This window comes from Clupea harengus, chromosome 9, assembly GCF_900700415.2.
Source record: "Clupea harengus chromosome 9, Ch_v2.0.2, whole genome shotgun sequence".
Lineage (NCBI taxonomy): Eukaryota > Metazoa > Chordata > Actinopteri > Clupeiformes > Clupeidae > Clupea > Clupea harengus.
Genome location: NC_045160.1, coordinates 3,230,185 through 3,250,238, shown reverse-complemented (window position 1 = coordinate 3,250,238; position 20,054 = coordinate 3,230,185). Strand labels below are relative to the sequence as shown.

The following is a 20,054-nucleotide window of genomic DNA, read 5'->3' as shown; positions in this document are numbered from 1 at the left end:
TCTCATTGCTTGGTCATGTGGTGATTGCAACCCACAGGTGATGTCAGAGCTGGAATCATCTGTAATCTCTGTGTATTCAGCCTCAAGGATTAGCCTGTGAGGAATGTAGACCCACCCAAACGTACAGTTGTTACAAATGGCTTCCCAAGCCCTAAATACTACACCATTGTTACTCTCACTGCCCCTAGCCGTGGTGTCCAAACCCCTCCCAGGCACTTTCCTAATCACCTTGCTTCTGTCCTGGCGTTGGAGGCCGGCGTTGAAAGTTGGCAACCTTTCACTGTCCAGATGGACACATGGAGGCATGGGGGCAGCTGGGAGGCACAATGGGAGGGGGTCAGAGGTCAACCAATCAGTGGCCACAGTCCGACTGAGCCACGAGTGAGCACGCTTGCCACCGCTTTTGAGCTAATCGAGGTGTGACCACCAAACAATGGGTGAGAACACCTCTCTGAAAGGCTGCTGCTGTAGACGGAGACCGCCGGTTTCCGCTCGATCCCGTAACAAGGGGAAATGCCATTTGAACTTGAAACAGGGGTGCTTGAGGATGTTGAGGGGGAATGTAGTCTTTCCCCCTTGCTGTTGGAGCACATGGAATGTGCGGCCATTTGTGTGGTGTTTTCTCAATCTAGCATGGTGATGGTGGTCAGTTTGATGGTAGTTAAAGAGTGCATTTTGTATAGAAAAAAACGAGTATAGAATGCTGTTTGGTGGTTGGAGTTTGACACTTAATTCAATGTAGTGTATGGTAAAGGCTAGTTTTCTAATCATTGAGAATTAAAAAATGTGTTTTTTGATGGGACTGCAGGATTGCTAAATACATGTCAGAGGGGGAGAAAAAAAACCTTTTCATTGTCAGTGAAACTTTTTTTTAGTTCTCTCTTTTAATTTAAACTCAGAATGCTTTCACAAGTGTGCCAAAACCACATTCTCATGCAATAAGACAAGTCCCAAGTAATAACCATGACAAAGGCGTAGGGAAATGGCTTGTTTAAACTCGTAAACACTTCTCTACTCGTCTGTTTGTCTTCTCATTTGTGGTAAGTCTCTCATGCGTTTTATTGCATGGGTACAAACGGGCCCATGAAATGATGGATTGGCAGAGCTGCCTAATGGCTTTTGAGGGGTTGGAGAACAAAACGACACCCTCTTAATGCTCCCATGGTTGTGATTTCTGTTTGTTTTCTCCAGATGCAAAGCTATTGTGATGTTAAGAGTTCACTGTTCAGCCCTTCCTATGATGAAATGGAGAAAACGGTGTGATTTGTCTGTAAATTGATGATGAAGCTCTTCAGAAAATGGTGTAGACTGGGTTTCCCACAGCACAAACCGTCCCACAACACAGACCCACTTCCTTAAAAACTGTACTCAATGTTTTCTTTCTCTTGTAATGTTTTCCAGCTCCAGCTGAGGAACTGGCAGAGTCATAACTAGCAGACTTAGAGCAGAGAGTGCTGTTGCTCTGGAGGCAGTTCTCAATGATGGATGAAGCTTTGCCTGAATGTAAAGAAAAGGTTTTTTTGTACTGTTGTAGTTAGTTCATGTAGTACATGGTGTTAATACCTAGATCCCTAACCATAAATGTATAATGAGTTGAATCACTGGCAGTGTCTGACATTTTAGTTGGGGGGTAGAGTTGTGGTGCTGGTAGGATCGGCACCAGCATTAAAACATTTCCATTTCCATAAGAAAATGTGTCCCGCGAAAAAACCCGTCATTTGTGACTATTGAGCCATTTGCGACGATCACATCAAAGTGTTCACGGCTTTGAACTCTAAATTGACCTTGTCCTTTTCCATGGGCATTTGCGTCAGCCAGCAGCCTTCGCGTGAGGACTGCGCTCAGCGCTCGAAATGAGACTTGCAGCCAGATTCTAGTAATTGTGCTCAGCCGTGTTTTTCTTCTTTTTTTTTTTTTTTTACTTCATTTTCAACTCGCTCACAAAACACGGATCAGGATCTTTATTCTGAGCCTGATTGCTGCCCTGTTGTGAGCAAGCGGTGGTAATCAAGGACAATTTCATGGCTCTTTGGACCGAGATGAGGCAGCCCTGTGTGGACTAATGTCCCGCTCCCTCTCTCTCTCTCTCTCTCTCTCTCTCTCCCGACCTCTGGGTTTCCTGTGAACTGCACTGAACAAGTGCTTTCACCGTGGAGTTTGCATTCTTACGCACCCAGTCGAATGTCTGTGTAGCCCATGGATTAGAGGCCTCCTCTTCCTTGGGAGTACCGTGGGACCCAACGCAAAGGAGTGCGAGCGGGAAGAAACAGATGCGGGAGCGGGAGATGAAGTGACCCACAGCACTCCCGCAATATATAAATATATGTATAAAATTAAATGTAAGTAGATTTTTTTGTTCTTAAAGCACAGAATGTAATTTGTGTGTGCACGAGAGGAACAAGAAATAACCCATGTTTTACACATACGGCTGCAAGGTTGGTGGTTTTCTTACATGACACATTCCCACGCAGGCCTCTACTGAGTTCTCTGGAATTCTTCTGCACTTTCGTCTTGCAAAAACTTGTCTGTGGCAGCGGCTGATTCAGATCCTTGTCCAATCCAAAGGCAGCAATGTGAAGTTTCAGTGTTCAATGTGTGGTACTTGTATTTTTGAATGTAAAAAAGTCTACTTGAGTCATCAGAATGAACTTGGCAATCTTGGAATCATGATGTCAATAACATGTCCATGATGTCTTTTTCTCTTCCTCATTGAACACTTCAGACAGAGGAAATGTTGGGAATGGCCCATAATTGCTTTCATTGTGTCAAGAAGCAGACCATTTCAGTTCCAATTTATAAGTGACTTGAACCAGAGTAACCCTTAGCAGAGCAGCGGGGGGTAGATGTGTGTGTGTGTGTGTGTGTTTGTGAGTGTGTGTGTGTGTGAAGGCAGTGTGGGGGAGGAAGATGAGCAGCCCATCATGACAGCGACGTGCAGCTGGTCTCCATCAGGCTAGCCTGAGGCTGGAGTTTCCTCTGCTCTGTCTGTGTTGCCTCCTCAGAAGTACGTTGTCATGCCCATGCTCGACAGAGACAAACACAGAACTCCACAGATGTTCCCGAGGCATCCGCTAACATCAGAGCAGCCCAGAGAGAGAGAGAGAGAGAGTGAGTGAAGAGAAAGAGACATCCATCCATCAGGCTTTGCCAGGGGTAGAGAGAGACAAGACAGATGATGAGTGTTTGGGGTGCGGATGGGGGAGTGAGTTCTCTTGTTGACGAGGGTGGGGTACGGGTGAGTGTGTGGTGGGGGCGAGTAATGGAGACAGGCAGGGAGGAGGTGCAGTGGCTGCTGCTGCTGCTGCTGCTGCTGATGAGGGGATGCTATCATCCAGGAGAAGTGGCTCCTGTAAACAGGGGGAGGGCTGCGCAGCCAGACAAGTGCCTCTTCCCTTTCTCTGATCATGATGGAGGCAGTGGGGGCTCTGCAGGTTGTCAGTGAGTGAGTGTCTGTATGAGCGTGAGTAGACTTGTGTACCGTGTGCATGCATATGTGATGTGTTTGTGTGTGTGTGTGTGTGTGTGTATGTGTGTGTGTGTGGGGGGGGGGTTGTTGGTCTCTGTGTAGGTGAGTTTGTTTAGCTGGGTCCTTGTGTGTATGTGTTTGAGTACTTTTGTATGCACTTGTATTTGTGTGTGTGGTTGCCTCATTTTTTACAGGCCTGCTTTTGTGAGGCTTTAATGCGGAGGGGCACAGTGATTAAAAAATGAGAGGGATGAAATTCTCCAGTGGGGACTTGTGCCTCTAATCACACTTTTGAAGCGCAGCACATTTACCCCCCCCCCCCCCCCCCCTCCAGCCCTGGGCCGAGTTACCCCCCATCCCCCTCGCACACACACACTCCACCTCACACCGGATCCCCCCGGCCTAAAGTGGCTGATCAAGCTGAAACAAGCCTCAGTGGATCAGTAAATGCTCCACCCCCCCATCTCTCTCTTGTTCTCTCTTTGTCTTCCTATCCCTGTTTCTCTCTCTCTCACTCTCTCTCTCTCTCTCTCTCTCTCTCTCCCTCTCTCCCTCTCTCTCTCTCTCTCTCCTCCCCGCTGTTGGTGTTCTCCATCTGTGGACCGCCAGCATGCAGGCCAAATGAGACGTCCTCAAACTTCTGTCGTGAATGATTCAGCGAGGCAAGTGTGACCACCCTGGCTGCCTTCCCAGCTCCCATACACCCAAAGCTCGTTCTAAAGCAAGCATATACGCAACTTCATGGTATACTTTCTGATAGGTGAAAATTCACCCTAGTTACCTCAGGACTCCGGAGCTGCATATAAGTATATTTATTAGACAAACAACAATTGCAATCGGGCTCACTCCCAGCACAAGGCTGAAAGTGAAGCAATGATACACACATCGCACAAGGTTTATATAGACAGAAGTTGAGCGTTCAGCAGGGAAATCACGTGGTGGATTTCTCACGTCCGAGGCAAGGATGGAAGTTTTGCAAGGTCGGAAGAAGCACAGTTTGACCCTTCTTATCACTTCTGGTCTAAACATGCTCTTGTACATATGCAGACTAAGTGGCACCTAATATTCTAAGTTACACACACGCAGAAACACAGAAAAGCCATGTTCCTGCTTACATAAGTACATGATTCATATAAGGTAATTAATAATACAAGGCACTTGATTATTATATTCTTAAGTCATTAACAGTGTTTGGAAATTATCTCCATCACTTTCCGTCGCAAAATGAACCTTATTGCATTTGAACAGTGGGAGTCGCGAGAGTCGCGGTTAATTTAGTTTATCAAAGAACTGAACAGAAAATCGTCGTCTCGCTGCTTTGTGTTGCTGTATGATCCCGGTGCTTTTTTGCAATGCTAATTGCCACGCATTATGAGTCACCAAACGTGCCGGCGCTCCTTATCGCCACTCCTTTGCTGGTGACTCATTAATGCCGGAGCGCTCGATCAAAGTCAGAGCCCAAGTACATCTGCGGCACGTGCCGGTAGCCCCTGCTGGGCTCGCTGGGCCGTGGCGCGCTGTCCCAGTGTGCCAGCTGAGGTGGGGAGGCTAGTGGCGCCGTGTCCGTACACAGAAACACACATGCAGACATGCAAAAAACACACACACGTTTAGGTTAATCATCTATCATTACGTGGGGTTTACGATCTCATTGTCACCTCACTAGCTAGTAATATTTGAATCTGATCTTTACTGTCCCTCCACCCCCCCACCCCCCAAATTGTCTCTGGAGCTCAGATGAATGCCTGTCTCGGGGCTCCAGATGTTACCCAGATGGCTGTAGGGGGGAGTCACCCAGCTGTGACCCACCCCACCCAGGGGAGAGGAGGCAGGAGATGGGTAAACGACACAGCAGAGGAATGGGAGGGTTGAGGTCTTGGGCCACAGCAGAGGGACAGGCACAGGCACAGGCACAGGCACAGGCACAGGCACAGGCACAGGCACAGGCACAGGCGTTGTTGTGTGCTTCCAGAGAGGCCTGCAGAAAGTTGGCATCTGCACCGGTCGCAGCCCAGTGGCACCGGATGTTTTCCCCTTCCTGGGTGAAGGGGTCGTGCGGGCCATAACAGAGGCTTCTGTGCTTCTATTTCAGAACTATTGGCAGCGGTGGCTCTCTTCGAATGTGCACTTCCTCACGGATATTTTAGGACTGGGGCCCTGTTTTTCCTGTGTCCCCTAAATAAAATAAACAGGAAAGAGGAAGAAGTCGAGAAAATACTCACTGTGATCTTTTTTTCTTAGCCACTTGCTAAAGCAGATTGAGCATTAGAACTGTACGTCTTTCAAGGAATGACAGGCTGAACAGACAGACTGCAGCCCAGACTGAATGCAGTACAGTCTTGCCTTGTGGGGGCAAGGGCAACTGTGTCCCCATCTCCCCTCTTGAAGCGAGCCAACGGACAGTCATTCCTTCATTCGTCCATTCAAGCCCTGAATTGCTCCTTCTGGGTCGCCATTGGTGAGGAGACAGAGGTCGTCCACAGAAGAGGTGTCTATGCGACCCCGCCAGACGAACAGACTCGGCTTTGTCTGGCTCCCTGACAAACCGCCGGGGCCACCCAGGGTCATTAGTCATCAGGGGGGAGATGACACACTCATCGAGGAGATGGAGCAGCTCCTGGAAAGAGAGTGTGTGCGAGGCCGGGGTCGAAGAGGCGTCGCATCCCGTGATGATGTGTTGAGTTTGTCACAGTATGTTAAGCGGATCATTATCTTGTTATCTACCTGGTTTCGGAGTGGGATAGTGTCACATCGATTTCATTTTTTTTTTTTTTTTCTCTCATTTCATTTTACTGCCCCATCGACAGGCAGGCTTGACCAATGATCTTGGAGGAGCCGTACTCGCCGCTTGCCACTGTTGGCATTCATTTATTAGATTTCTCTGATGGACTAACAGCCACGTGAGGAAATATAAACTCCTGCCATTACCAGAAAGCTGAGAGCTATTGATAAAGGACGTTTCTCAGAGGGGAACGGATCTCCTCTTTTGTAGCATTCCCCAAAGCAACATGAGCACTATCACAGAGAGAGAGAGAGAGAGAGAATTATAGTTTAAAGGCGAAAGAAGAAGAAGAAGCAGGCTTAAGAATAATGAAGAGACGCATTAGAGGGGTGGAGAAGGATTTTAAAAATAAGTATGTCTAACAGGCATGTAATGATAGGGGAAGAGAGAGAAAGAGAGAGAGAAGAGAGAGAGAGTGAGCAGAGTGTGCAAATGGTTAGAAAGGGAGAGAGAAAGGGAGAGGTGAACCCAAGAGACAATCTTGCTTTTTTTCCTCTTGCTCTCTCACTCACTCTCTCTCTCTCTCTCTCTCTCTCTCTCTCTCTACGCTGCTGTAGACCATTTCTCTATCTCTGTTTACCTTCCTGCCCTCAGTGAATACAGACCATCTTGGCAGGACCTCATCTTAGAATTTATCATTCCTCTCTCGCTCTTGCTTTCTCCCTCAGCATCACTCATTCTCTCACACGCACACGCACACATACACACACACACACACACACACACACACACACACAGAGGGAGAGACTCTATAGCCTTTCACTACCACATCAACTTGAAAGCGGCTTGAAAGTGCTGGTGTTAGATTGCAGTCAGGGAGGTGGGGGTGGGGGGGGGGGGACAGTATGGGAAGCCGAGCGGCTGTTGAAAGGCCCGGTGTAAAGTGAGGCCTGCACTGCAGACAGATTGGCAGCATCAGGGGCGGCGGGGACTGAGACACTTTAGGAGGGCGACCCCGTGCCGTCTCTCACCACCCACCGGCCCCGGGGCTCGGCTTTACCAGGTCAGCCGTGTAGATCATCACCGAAAGTTTCCGTTACCCAAACACACGTGTGTAGTGTGTCATCAGCTATCTACAGTTCTGGAGTCTGTGCAAATGGTGGCTTGGGTTTTCGCTGCATTGCTTGAACCAGTCTGAAGCACTCTTGATTGAGGTCACTAATGTTGATAGTGGGATGGCGTTTCCTCTTGCTCAGAGATGTTGCATTTGCAGTCAAATATAATTAGTTACACAATGAGAGTATGCATCACCAAATGCACTCTAGGAACAAATCTATTTCAATGGACATGGATCAACAGCCGGCACTGATTGAAAAGTGCAGGTTTACTGCAGGTGCAGAAGTCCTGCGACCTGCCTGAGGAGAAATGGTTATGTGCGCTCATTCTTTTTATAGGCTGCTCTTCTCCCTATATTTAGGCTGGTTAGATTCGTTTTGGCTGCCTGGAGACCTGATGCCTTTTGTCTGTACTGTGTTCTTCTATGGGTTTTTGCATGAGGAAACATAGCTCACTGAGTGAAGGAGAGCGAGAGAGAGGGAGAGAGAGAGAGAGTGAAAGAGAGAGAGAGAGAGAGAGAGAGAGAGAGAGCACATGGGGACAGGTTGAACAGCAGTCCGTGGGTTGGTTTATCTGCTGTCTCAGAACAAGTGTTTGTTTATGTATCGCTGAGTCTCCCATTTTAAGCATAATGAAGTGGCCCAGGTTCTGCAGCACTGCCTGATGACTTACTGTTTGTGGTGTGTGTGTGCGTGTGTGAGTGTGTGTGTGTGTGTGTGTGTGTGTGTGTGTGTGTGTGTGTGTGTGTGTGTGTGTGTGTGTGTGTGTGTGTGTGTGTGTGTGTGTGTGTGTGTGTGTGCATGAGTGTATTTTTGTACCTCAGCAGCATAGCATTTTAGAGCAAGGATGGCAAAAAACCCCAACCCATAAACAGGAATATAGGAACAGGAACTATCTCATGGTTGATGACGTGTGTGTATGTGTGGTGTGTGTGTGTGTGAGGGGGTTTAGGAAAAAGTAGAGAGAGGAAGAGTGTTCTCACTTCACCTCAAACCGTAGCATTGTATCAGCCTGCTGTGCATCCTCCCAACCCCCCCTTGAATTCTCTCCCACTATCTAGGCTAGTATTGTAATTCATTACAGCAACACATTCTCCGATGATTACAATAATTGGAGTGGATCTTGGAGAGCTCAGAGAGCACTACACCAGAGTCCCTTTGAAATGTCTCCTCTGCCTAAAATGTGCCTGTGGCCAAAGTAAATTAAAAATGCTGAGTTTGTCTTCGTCTCTCTCTCTCTCTCTCCCTCTCTCTCTCTGTCTCGGCTAATGCTTTCCTGACATGTCCCTGTCTGATGTGCACAATAACGTGACAGATTCACTCCACAGAGCTGTTAGCGAGAGACGCAACAGCATTAGATGGTACTCCAGGCCCGGCCTCCCATGCTTATATAAGAGGCTTCAGATGTATTTGTGTGGCAGGATGATGATAGCAGGCGTGGAGAGAGTGAGGCGTGGGTCCGGCGTGAAAGGGCTTAGCGTTAGTTGTAGTTACAGAGCGCTGGGAAATTGCACTTGACAGGAAATGTGTTCTGGTGGTTAAATGTGTTAAATGGAGACTTAATGCAGTTCTGGTTTATGGTAATACATTTAGTGATTTGGGGTTTTTATTACATATCTTATTTAGTATCTCATATCTTGTTACATATCTTTAGTGTAGTGAAGTTGGTTCCAGAAAAGCTCTTCCGACAAGGAGGAAAAAAGCTTTCCCGAAAAAATGGGCCTCCGGTGGTGTTCTATTTTGGCTGACTATTGGAAGTTTTTAAAGGGGAAGTGAAACAGAAGATGTATTGTATGCTCTCTATCAGTTTACATTATCTGAGAGGGTTGTGGCTTGTCGGCTTTTTCAAGTGACGCTGCGGTTGGGTACATACTTGTGTAAATTCATAGATGTTCTTTTTCACTCATAGCCCTCAGTATATGTAGATATAGATATAGTTTTGGTTTGGTTTAAATTGTTTGGGAGTTATACCTGCAAGGAATCATTGGGTTATTTGAAATGTCTTTTTGTGTTAATGATGTGAACACCAGGATTGGCATTCCTCCCATTGTCAGTAACATCACCAGGATACTGATGCATGAAAGAAAGATTCAGTTCAAAGAATCATTTATGTGAACAACATTATCAGAAAGACTACACAGACATGGTTACGTTTCTGTTCAAAGCCCCTAAAACTGCGAGCATACCTAATTTAATCTGCGTGCGACGATAAATACCCTAAATATTAATGTAGGGTGCTTGAATATTTTACAGATTATTAACGAGGACGTCTTCTCCTTGTTCGGAACTTATCCAAATATGTGCACTTCAAAACTCCCCCTGAGGGCTATTTTCAAAAAAAAAAGGAAAAAAAAAAAAGAAACGAAAATGAAAACGATATTGGTAGGTTAGTAGTAGGAGAACAGTGGGAGCGCTCCCATTTGCATCTCTGAAAGATTCATTAGGTGAGGGGAACAGGCCCTGTCAGAACACCCATGCAGACGAACGAAAACACCCATGACTAGAAGAGGGAGCCAGGCCCTTTTTGGGACATAGAGGAGCACCGAGCACAAGCTCCAGGGAGGTTATGGTGAGATAGTGTGAAACACGAGTCTTATGTTTAGGGTTCACTGTTGGTTAGACGCAAGACGTGACATGTTGGGAGGGTAGCTGGAAAGATAGCTGAAATTAGGCCAATACGTCATTATATCTTTATGGAAATGAGACTGTAATTATGCTTTTTTTATCATTGTCTCTTGCTGTGAGTGTGTCCCCCCTTCCCCCCACGCCCCTAACCCATCCCCCCAAACACACACACACTTAGACAAAGCTTTGTCAGTTATCTCTTTGTTTCTCCAAATTCAGTGCTTCACAGGTTGACAGCAATATGGAGAGTTCATTTTATATTCCACCTATTGGTGCATTGCTTAAATTGCCACCCATGCAACAACACTCACACCAATAACTGGTTTGTGCTTATCTGCTCCCCCTCTTGCATACGCCTCTGTATTTTCAAACGCTTGCTATTCAACTGATGCCGGCCAGCTTCAGAGCTGGTCCAATGAAGCCTCCGCACAACACCTCAGTATACCTGACTCAAGCAAACACATATCCCTCCAAGGTCATCACCTCTATTATGTGCTAATATAAAAGAGCTTCTTGGCATCACACCTTAGAATGACCCCAGGTATTCACTCCAAAGTCATCATAGCTCTCGGCGCCTTTGTTTGCCCAGGATACCTCAGCAGAGACCTGAATTGCTCGAAGAAATTGCTGATGGTAGCTGTAGAGGCATAGCTGGCTTGGATATTAGGAGGAGAACCTAACAAAAAAGACCACCCAGAACAGCCAATTCGGCCTTAATGGTTTTGTAACCCGGTGTCTCATGTGGTGGTGTGTGTGTGTGTGTAGTCTGCCTTTAATATTCAGACCTGGCGAATAGGCTGATTGCTATTGATTGACTGTAGTGTACCTTATAGACGTGTTCAGCTCTTGCTGGCAGCAAGTGGACCTCTGCACAGAATATGAGCAGAAGGGAGACTGAGTCAGTCTCAGCCGGTTCTGTTTGAGAATGTGATTATCATTTGTTATGCTTGGACCACCTGCTAATGGTGAAAGGGAAGATTAAGAACCAACAGAAAGGATCCCCGAAAGCAGGAGAACATACCACGAACATAAGTAACTCTTGAGTGATTAATAGCTGACCATGCTAGTGGGTTTTTATGTGCTGTGGTAGTTGGAGGGAAATGAGGCAATCCTTGGTTGTGTTAAATGTGTCATGGAATGCGCTTGGAACTTGGAAGGGCAAAAAGTGTCAAAACCTAAGCCAAATAATCTCAACAAACCCTCTTTCTCCTCAAGTTTTCCCTTAAGAAACCCAAACTGTCAGCCAGTGTGTCTCGGACTTGGCCAGCACGTTCTGCAGCACCCCACCCCACCCCGCCCTGCCCACCTCCCTCTCTCCCATTTGTCCTCCAGGCTGTTTTCTGTTGCTTTGAAATCAGGAACTCTGCCAGGTGCTCTCTCTCCTCCATTTGTCATCCTCCCTCTCAGTTATGTCCGTCCCCCTAAATAAGGTAGGGCAAACTGTTCCCTGAACACTAAAAAGATGACATCTTACTCGTCTACCTTTCATGACATCTGTGGATTCGTGTATGCACTGGTGACATTATATGCAATTACTAGTCATTTGTGTGCTAATGGTGTGTGGCCTCTCACGGCATGATTACATTTATACTGAACCACATTGCATTCTGGAGCTTGTAGTCTGCATGTCCACACATCATATAGGAAGCAGACAGTATTGGCAGCACTCAGACTCATATATTTCTTCTGATAATTTGCAACTCAGTGGGATGTATCGGTATACTCAACATGATTCTCAACTGAATTGATTTCTTCACCTGAATTAACCTCCCCAGCCCAACTCAACACACATTTCTGTGCGTGTACGCGCACAAACACACACACACACACACACACACACACACACACACACACACACACACACACACACACACACACACACACATACTTTCAGTGTGATCTGTCCTGATGCTCCAGAAGGCTCCTCCTCTCAGATGCCTCCACAAGGCTGGAGGGTGTGCTGCCGCAGCGAGGGCATATGGGCTGCAGGGCAGGGTCCTCTGGGGGGGGCAGCTGAGCCTACAGACGCCCTGGCGTTAAGTTAAGGAGTCATTGCTGTCAGTGGAGGCAGTTGACGTCCCCTCTCCCCTAAAGAAATCTGTGCTGCCCTCTCCCCCTCAGCCTACAGCTGGTTGTGTTTTGGGTGGGGGTGGGATGAATAGGGTGGGGTGGGGGTGGGGGTGGGGAGCTGAAATCTGAAGGTGGGGGGGTCATAGGAAGCACAGCTGGTCTGACCTTCTCTTAAACCAGCTGCCATAACAAAAGCCCCCTGTCAGGCCGTCAGAAAGGTGGCCTACTCCAGCCCCGTCTTTTTTGTATTCCTCCCTTTTTTCTTTCTCTTCCACCCCCATGTCTCTCCTAGTCTATTGTGCGCGCATGGATCCATCCCAGCTGTTCCAAGGTTTTTGCTTTCCTTCTTCAGGAGTGACCTCTCTTCCACTGAATTAACCTCCCCAGCCCAACTCAACACACATTTCTGTGTGTGTACGCACACACACACACACACACACACACACACACACACACACACACACACACTGTACGTGCCAGCACAGTTGTGTACACACAGAAGTGAGTGACAAGTAATAAAAGTACTGCATGTAGATGCTCTTAGCAACCACCTCTTATGGTTGTCCCGCCACACACCACCCACTCACACATTCCTGTCTTCCATCAACACACACATTTCTGCAAGCTCACCCTCCTTCCCCCCACACACACCACGACACACTCACACTTGTGCACATTTCCACACGTTCACCACACCCCAGACTGACTCAACAGCTTGATTAGTCAGACAGCAGGCACAGACTTTAGCTTCAGACAGCAGGCACAGACTTTAGCCCAGTTCCAAAAATGAGTTTAGTTTCAGGGGTACAATTATACTTTGTGGTGTGTGTGTGTGTGTGTGTGTGTGTGTGTGTCTGTGTTGGGGGGGGGGCTTTAAAAATGCCGGCTTTACTGTGTTGGCCTGATACTCCATGCCGCCCACCCCCATCTCTAGTCTTCCACCCCCTCCCAACGCACAAACACAACATACACATGCACACACCTCCTATTGTCTGGTCCACGACAAGTTGCACGTGCCTATCGATTGAGAGAAGCAGCAGGGGGTGGACTGGGGCCTTTGTCCGGCGTCCATTGTGCCAGACACACGCTCCTGTTTAATAGACACACGTGCTGACAAAGGGGTGAGGGGGGGGGGGGGGGATACCTCTGTTAATTATTTGCCGGGGCTTGGCTGAAAAGATGAGACGCCGGACGCCATCTGTGAGTGCCGCTTTAATCTCTGCTGAATGCCAGAGAAGTAGCCACTCCCCCCTCCTTTTGTGCGGCCACACATGTCATTGTCATGCCCCATCTCCCTCAAAGTTGGCAAATATGCAGAGGGTTACTGAGTTTAAGGGTTCACCGCTGCCCTCTTAAGACCATCATATAGACAAATATATAAACATAGGCATATAATCATATGCAACAATGTACTATGTACAAAGGCAGCATATTATATGCTATACAGACAAATGGCATTCTGATATATAACAATATACTTTTACTAATTCATACTGTTCAGTTGTATTTGATCATTTTAGGGGAGCAGCAGGTGCCAGCCTTCCCCACCCCATAGTGTCGAGACTCCAGGCGGTGCTTGTTGCTGTCATGTGGGGAGGTCTTGATGTCCTCATGAAGCCTCCCTCCATGGTGGAGCGGACAGGGCCTGAATGTGCCTTTTGTTGGTAGGGGAGCGCCCTCTCCACTCGCCAGCCTTTGTTTTATAGCAACAAGACAAAACACCAGTCTCTGGGTGCTAGAGTGTTACAACTGCCTGAAACACACGCTTTTCTCTCCCTCTCTGCTTTGTTCATGCTACAGTGCCGTGACTCTTGACTTCTGCCGTTTAGAGAGGAGGGATCTCTCTCTCTCTCTCTCTCTCTCTCTCATGCTTTTTTTCCTGCCACACCAGTCGTAGCTTTTATTTCAGATCAATATTCCACATCTGCCCCACCAAGGTCAGTCAATAGTGTATTACTGTATACTGCATCATCACCGAATGGCAATCAATCTTGTTAGCAAATAACTTCACGGTTTGGGCTCATGTTGCGGGGTTAGTTTAGGGACACGTGGGTGGTCGGCGTAAACATGTCTGAAAATGCGTCTGAAAATGCGTCTGGTCTTTGAAGTCTTGTTTTTTTTTTGTTTTCATTGGATTGTTTACGTGAGTGCACTTTGGGTGGCTTCGAATGCTTGTGCTGCCGTGGTTGCTTGCAAGCTGTCTGCTCGGAACCGCTGTCTTGAACTTGATGTTGAAACGATCCCCACCTTGTTTCAGAGTACTCAGCCAACACGACGGAATGCTGGAGAGAAAAAAAAGACACATCCTCTGATTCCACCAAAAAAGTATGAAGGTCATATCTACAGATGCAGATGTCGTCCTTGTAGAAATCAAGTTGTTTAACGCTTTAAAGCTCCCCTGTTTCGCGCCTCGTGCCCAGGGGCTCGGCATGGTGTGGGGGGTCATCCGAAAGAGCAGAGAGGCATGTGGCGGCTCGACCCCTCACCCGGGGGGACAGACAGACTATTATCTCCTGCTGCCCAGCCTCGTGTGGCTGAAGCTGGGGTCAGAAGACACTTGGTGGGGCTCTTTCTCTACCTGCCCCCTTCCCCTCACTTTGCATTGATGACGGCTGTGTGGTCCTGAGTTCACTCAGGCTGTCTGAGCCCTGCTTTTTTTTGGTGTGTATGTGGGGGGGGGGGGGCAGGAGGGTGTTTGTGTGTGTGTGTGTGTGTGTGTGTGTGTGTGCTCTCCAGCTTCATTCCTCAGTGACCACCCCCAACCACACTCCAACCCCCCTCTTCCAGGCAGCTGTCCCTCCCCATTAACATAACAAAGTGGCCCCGGCCGGCCCAACGCCCCTCTCCCCCTGCCCGGTCCCCCGCCTCTGCGCCCCTCCACTGCTCACCGGACGGCACGAGCTGTCAGGCGGGGCCCATTTGGCGAGTCCCAGTCCTGCTGTGGGCCATCTGTAGGGCCACGCTTTCTCTTGCCGCTCCTGTCCTTTGACTGCTGTTCGCCGCTCTCTGTGTCTCTGTCTCTTACCATGTCTCTGTCAATCACTGTGTCTTTAGTCCATTTCTGTTCCTCGCAACCCACTTTCAAATTTTTCGCTACTGTCTTTTTTCAATCTTTTCTTGTAAATCATAGTATCTCTCTTTTTTTGTCTCTCCCCCTCATTCGCCTTTTTTCTCTTTCAATTTTCTTTTCTTCGTTTTTGCCATTTCAGTTTCAGTTTACAGTCCATGTTAGTTTATCTCTCTTGTATCTGCCTGTAGTTTGTTCTGACTTGCACTTGAAGCGCTTGAGGGAGCGCAAGGTTGCACGGAGTGGCTAACAACCACATTACAGTGAAAAGCCTCCATCTCTCCAATGTCTCCATCTCGAAAGTATGTCAGCCACAACGGCTCCCTCTGTTTCCGTGAGGTACAGACAAAAGCCGGCTTGAATGAATAAAGGAATTCTGGGTGTGCACCAGCAATGATACACAATGATACGACAATTGTAATGTAAGGCGATATAGTGTGATCTCAGCCTACTGTACTCTTTTAGGGGGTTGACTCGTGTAGACATGCCTTTTAGTGTAATTTCTTGCTCATGAATGGCATATTGCATTGTAAACACTGATGGGCCATCACTGCAGAATAGGCCGATATACTAGAAACAGACTTCCAATGTAAGATTTTGTGGGTGACATATTCACTTCCTTTGAATCGCAGTGACACTACATCACAGAATAGCCATTCACGCTTGACATATATTGTGCTGTTAATCTCCTAAGGGCCAGTGGTCATCTTCCGGGGAGTTGGCTGGCTTTAGTTCGTGCCCTCTCATTGTAAGAAGATCCACAGCTCCCCGAGGTCTGAAGGATAGACCCGTTAGTGCGCGCTATCGACATCTGCACGACACTTAAACTGGAAGGTCAGTGTGATGTCTTGCTCTTCCAACGGCTCCCCTTCATGGTTCATCAAAATTGAGCCCCAGAGCATCTCGTTCAAGGCATTCGTTTTCAAACATAGTACACACTCTGTTGTACAGAGTATATATATATACAGTATACCTGGCTAGATGTAGGTTTATGTTAAGTGATGTGTCTCTGAAGTATGCTTCTTGTACCAGGTCAGTGACTGTCAGTTACCACGCACTGATTCGTGGTTTCATGTCGAGCCTTCTCTCTAACTCTCATAGCCTCTGTCTTGCTGTCTGATGTGGAAGCGACGGTGGTTGTTGTTGTGGTAGTAGTCGTGGAAGTGTGCTGACTCAGTGTTGGTTTCACTCTGAGAAAAGCCTAAATCAAAGTTGCATTAGTGTAAACACCTTCCTCATTTGAATATAAGCAAATCCGGGAAAAGGCAGAGCCCACGCTTACAATCCCGGAGATAGCTTTGCAAATTCAAGCATTAAGGCTCCCATAAGACGTATACATGGGAGTGTGATGATATGGGAAATGATGTTGCCTTCTACATTGTTGTAAATATGCAAAGTCATGCACTCCCTAGTGGTGTTGCCTGAGCTGCAGGATTGAGCACCTTTCTCTGCTGCCTCGGCATTCGTGCTGAAAACCGTCTCTACCGGTCGGGTTTTGAAACTTTACCAGGCATCTCTGAAACTTTGTCAGCATGTTTGTGCCTTTGCATGTATTCATCTTATGTATATTAAATCTCATATGACAGTTTTTTTTTGTCCTATCCTTCTTGGGGGAATAAGTAGCAGTATGCTTGCCGTGTAAAAAAAAAACAGTCTTTCAGTTTGAGCCTCTGATTTATTTATCAAGCGCAGACGTGTGCGATGACGGAGAGATGAGCCAGGGCCGTTTGCCAGCGCACACCGCATCTCACAAGCATTCGGCAGGCGAGCCGAGCACAGCCAGGCGAGCCGAGATTCATTTTCAGCGCGTTCCTGCTTTCCCCCCCCTCCTCCTCCTCCTCCTCCTCACCACTTCCCCCTGCACCCTGCTTGCCTCTCCAAGTGGCTTCTCCTGATGAACAGTCATCTCCACTCACCCCTACAAACCTGTGGTAGCTCTGGTTGCCATGGGAGCTGGTTGCCAGGCAGCAGGACGAGGTTTGCTATGGTGGTGGTGGTGGTGGTGGTGGTAGCGGTGGTGGGGAGATGATCTAAGGCTAGTGATGGAGATTGGAGCCCTCCGATGAGGAACAGCGAGAAGTCGCGGCGTGACGGAAGCTCTCTGATTACAGTCTGTGGTGGCCAGAGCTCTAGGGGAGAGAGGGAGGACACAGAAACAGAGAGAGAGAGAGAAACTGAGGGAATTAAAGAGCAACAGAAGGAAGGAAAGAGAGATGGTGTGGATGGCATAAGTGGAAGAAAGGGGGAAAGGAGAGAGAGACTGAAAAAGCAGATGGAAAAGTGGAAAATAAGAAGGTAGGGAGATAGAGAAAGCCTTCAACAGTGAACATACACGTGAGATGGACAGATAAAGAGAGAGAGAGAGGGAGAGAGAGAGAGAGAAGGTGGGAGAAAGAGAAAGAAAGAAAGAGAAGGGATACAAAAGCAAGCAGGAGTGAGTCAGCCTTGCTTCCATCATCAGTGCAGGCTGCTTTTGGGAAGCCACTAAGTGTACTCATCCTCTCTCTCTCTCTATCTCTCTCTCTCTCTCTCTCTCTCATCCCTCCCTCTGAGCCTCCCTCCCCCAGGTTGCAGTGACTCCAGTGCAGGCCTGTAGCTCCCCTCTATGGCTGTGGCAGCTGTATGCAGGGTGGCTGAAGCCAAACACTGACCTGCTCCCAAAACATACAGTTTGGGCCCCGGAGGGCTTGCTTTTGTCATGGTAGACCAGTTTAAGCCTCTTTGGTAAATATTTATTCACTGCTACAGTGCACACTAACGCAAAGACTTTGTCAGGGTACGTTGCACACACACAACTACACAAGCCCCTCTGCTGAATGACAACAGCATGTTGTTAAGAAGTGCGTGTTGAAGGGAGGGAGTCTTTAAGTCAGTGTACGTTTGGTTTCCTTTTAATTCGCCAGTCATATCCAGGAGAGAGAAAGCTTGAGCACGTGAGACGACTCTGGCGGCTCTGGCAACGGATCTGGGGCTGATTCCTTGCCGGAGGTGGGCCGGTCCTGCGCCGGAGTCGGCTGCTATTTCAGAGCCCGTACAGACAAGGTGAGGTCCCATGTGGCCAGTACCCTTGAGGCACTGTTCAGTGATGTCGTCAGCTTGGTGCGCATGTGACTCACTGCAGTTCACCACACCCTGACACACACACACACATACACACACACAGACACACACACACAAACACACACACGCACACACACACACACACACACACACACACACACACACGCATACACACACACACTCCCTCTCTATTTTCTCTCCCTTTCCCTTTTCTCTTTCTCTCTCTCTCTCCTCCCTCATCTCTCCCTCTCTCTTTGCCCTGGGGAGAGGAAAACTATTGATCAGTTCTGGCCATTTTCAGTCAAGGCCCACAGCTGATGTGGCACAAGCGCAGATGGGTAATCGTGGCCATTAAAAGTGTTTGTCTCGCTCACTTAAACGCAAGGTCTCTTCTTCTCCACTCAACCCCCCTCCAACTCTGGCCTGCTCCTTTCTCAGAATAGAAGCTTTTAATGGTGAATCAGATGGAGCTTTTTCTAGCCATGAAAAGTCTAGATGACATTGAGACCACGCAAGCGCAGGTCCCCCGAGGGATTATTGTGAGAGAGTATTAGCTGTTGATTTGTCGGAGGTAGCAACATCCATCCAGCTGTGTTTCTCTCTCGCTCTGTCTGTCTGTATCCGTCCTATCTGTTTATGTCTATCACTGCATTGATTCGTCCATCTGTCTGTCTTTCTGCCTGCGTGTCTGTACATGTGTGTCCTATCTTTCTAAATTTCCCTCGGGGATAAATAAAGTATCTATCTATCTATCAATCTACCTATGAGGTTTGTTATTGCTAGTATTTGGGATGTGTTCTCATTGGGGTCCTTGACTAACCTCTCCTGTATTGTCTGGGTGCTGTTGCTGCCCGTTCTTTTAAAAGCACTGGCTGCTCACTCTGTTTCTGTAATACCGAGGCTTTGATCTGTCTCCAGCTCACTGCCATTAAGAACATGTGTTTAGTAGACAGCGTGTCTGCAGTCGCAGAGTGCTCATATGTGTGTGTGTGTGTGTCCTCGCTCATGAAGCATGCACTCCCAAGGTTCATCGTAACGCCTGTGGTATGCGGACAACCACAGGAAATGACATCACGTCACCGTGGAGCTTGTGGGTTTTTGTCTCCCCGGCCTCCTCCGCTCAGGGCTGTTGTGGATCGTCCGGGTGTGTTTGTTTTGAGGTCACGCGAAAAGCCTGCGTTTCGGTGGAAACCGGCCCCAAAGCCTGATTGCCAACGACTCGTTCATAACCATAACTATTCCCCTCAAGTGCACACCTGTGGGGACTGGTGATTTCAAAGAACATGTGCAGCTCCTGACATGTTTGCATGGGTGAGATTTCGACCGATCAGCTCGAGGTTGCAGTTGTCAGTCAGACGGCTGAGATGAAAAGTGATGACGTTGCAGTTAAATCTGGTGGGAGAAATGTATCTGTTTGAATTAGCGATGTCAGGATTAAATACCTGCTTTGTACTTACCACACACAATTAGCCAAGCACTCACTATTATCCCTCCATGTTTATTTTTAGTCTGAGCGAAAAAGCATGCATGAGCATGTCTGTGTGTGTGTGTGTGTGTGTGTGTGTGTGTGTGTGCGTGTGCGTGTGCGTGTGTGTGTGTGTGTGTGTGTACGAGTGTGTATGTGTGTATGTGTGGGTGCATGTCTTTGAATTTTACTGGTGTGTGCTGTCGTTTGATTGTCGTTTACATGCGTGGCCAAAAAGTGTCCGGCTCCCATTTGTCAGATGAACCCTCCGCGCTGGCTCTGTGTACGGCTCCGGCCATCGCATTGAACCAGGGCCACGGTCAGATGAACCCTCCGCGCTGGCTCTGTGTACGGCTCCGGCCATCACATTGAACCAGGGCCACTGGTGGGCTCGCATTTGGGTCAGCAGAAAATTGGGACAGGCTCAATTAAAGCAGCCTGATCAATTCAGTTGCAAAGAGGGC

The 20,054-nt window shown here is 48.0% G+C and overlaps 1 protein-coding gene across 1 annotated transcript in view; it reads left to right on the top strand.

Annotated features, from left to right (window-relative positions):
* Window positions 1-20,054, top strand: part of numbl (NUMB like endocytic adaptor protein) — a 50,741-nt gene that overhangs the window by 1,831 nt on the left and 28,856 nt on the right. The gene's annotated exons all lie outside the window — the stretch shown is intronic.